This window comes from Arvicanthis niloticus, chromosome 21 (assembly GCF_011762505.2).
Source record: "Arvicanthis niloticus isolate mArvNil1 chromosome 21, mArvNil1.pat.X, whole genome shotgun sequence".
In the NCBI taxonomy this organism is placed as follows: Eukaryota; Metazoa; Chordata; class Mammalia; order Rodentia; family Muridae; genus Arvicanthis; species Arvicanthis niloticus.
The window spans coordinates 49,055,601-49,057,868 of NC_047678.1; positions in this window are offsets into that span (position 1 = coordinate 49,055,601).

Consider the following 2,268-nt stretch of genomic DNA (forward strand, 5'->3'; position numbering starts at 1 on the left):
AGAATAAGAAAATATCTCAAGATCTTAATCCATGTTCATATGGATAGAGGCAGAGCCTGTCGATCTAAGCGTCTAGGTGGATTTGATTTAATGAGACTTGCAATGCACCTACAAAAATTTCCAAGAAGCTGAGTGCAATGGCATTTATCTGTAGCTCTTGCTACTCCCTGAGAATTGCTTGAACCCAGGAGTGTAGGGCCAAGTTGGGCAACATAAGGTAGAACTTATGTCTAAAGGGAAAAACAATACTCTAATCAAAGTTTTCCGTGTCCAACAACCATGCCAAACAGCCCAGGGAACATACCCATGATTCCTCAACCCTACACAAAGAACTACAGGCAACTGAGGAAAGCTAAGAGCAGAGAGATGGTCTTCATCAGAGAAGTTCATACCGATTAGCTGTCCAGTGTCAAACCGGCAGTTCCAAAAACATGCATACAGGTAACAGTATATGGACTGAACAGATTATATTTAGGAACAATGTGTATATACATATATGCATGTAACAAAAAAAATTAAAAATAAAGAGTCCATACATTTGAAATAGAGTGGGGAAGGATGTATAGGAGAACTTGGAGGTAGAAACAGGAAATTTCATATTCAAATTATAATCTCAAAAAACTACAATAAAAGTTCTTTGGTTTTAGAGAAATACTCCTCCTACTGTTCAGGACTGTGCTCATAGATCCTTTTGAAGTCTTAAAAACTAGGAATGGGACTGGAGAGTTGGCTCAGTGGTTAAGAGCACTGACTGCTCTTCCAGAGGTCCTAAGTTCAATTCCCAGCAACCACATGGCGGCTCATAACCATCTGTAATGGAATCGGATGCCCTCTTCTGTTGTGTCTGAAGACAGCTACAGTGCACCCATATAAATAAAATAAATAAATCTTTAAAAAAAAAAACTAGGGATAATCTTCCCCAAATGTGAAAGATTCATAATAATAACAATATAGGAAAACATAAAGGAGAATAGGTGTAGACCCTTCCGTGTAGGCAACACAATCTTGACATTTTTTTTATTAGATTTACAGATTAGGTTTATCAGAACTCGATGTCTCCATGATACATGCCTAACTCTCAACTTTTGGAAAACAACATTCACTAGGTATGTGAATGTGCCCTGTTCTTGTACTTCCAAGGAGTCCTTCCTCCAGGGTTTCCAAAACAATAGAGATCTCAGATGAGATAGAACTAAGCCACAGACGTCTGAGCAGGTGTCATCAGTTAAGCTTCTTTGCAACGTGTTCCTGCAGGTTCTACTCTTCCCAGGAGGAGCTGTAGGAGCCACTGAGACACTGTTGACTGTTCCACTCTTGGACCAGATAAGTCTCAGTATCAATATTGTATTTGTCTGGGCTGAAGGGATCGTGGCTTCCATTGCATTTCTGATTCTGTTTTGAAAGCTCCGATTTCTTTCTATCGGTGATACCAAATGTGAGTGACTCATAGGCACCTGGGTTCTGGCTTGGCTTCCAGTGTTGTCATTGTCATGAGAGCTTGATAGAAGGTGTCAAGAGCAGAGTTCAGACTTAATTGATCGAGAAAAGAAACACTTCTGTAAAATAAATAAATAGATAAGAAAGGAAAAGAAATACTTTTGGGTTGCTCACCTTTGGATTGTTTTTCTGTGGCTACTGAAAATAAATTTCTGACACTCAAATCCCATGACCTGACCTAACTCACACAGCAACTAATCTATGTGACATGAGTTTAGTCACAAAATAAAGAGAGGACAAGGGATCTCAGTGTTCTATATGGATGGGGTAATGATAAGGTGAGATATTTCAAAACTCTAGACAAATATCCTTCAGATCAATTTAAAGATTTAGAAATGTTCTGTTCTGTGCTTTATTGAATCCGGATGATGAAATAATGAAAATGAAGTATTTGCTATAACATAATATGTATACACACACACACCTTAATACAGCACACATTGTATGTGTGTAATAGGTCGAGGTAGAAAGATTGCATGTGCTTACATGTAACCATACTTACATATATTCTTTATGAATAAAGAATTTGAGATGAAAAGTCAAACTTCCAAAAACTCTCCCCAGAGATGTCTTGTGCTATCTATACCTACCTTCACTCCACTTCAACTCTGAATAAACACGGTGCCCAGGGCCAGCAAATCCAGCATTAGTCGCCATTGACTTACTACATCCACTTACAGAAACTCGGGTTCTTTCTCTTCTGTTTTTCCTTGTATTCAGTCTTTTGCTTAGGGGAGATTCTGCCAGCATCCATGACTCCCAAACGATTAC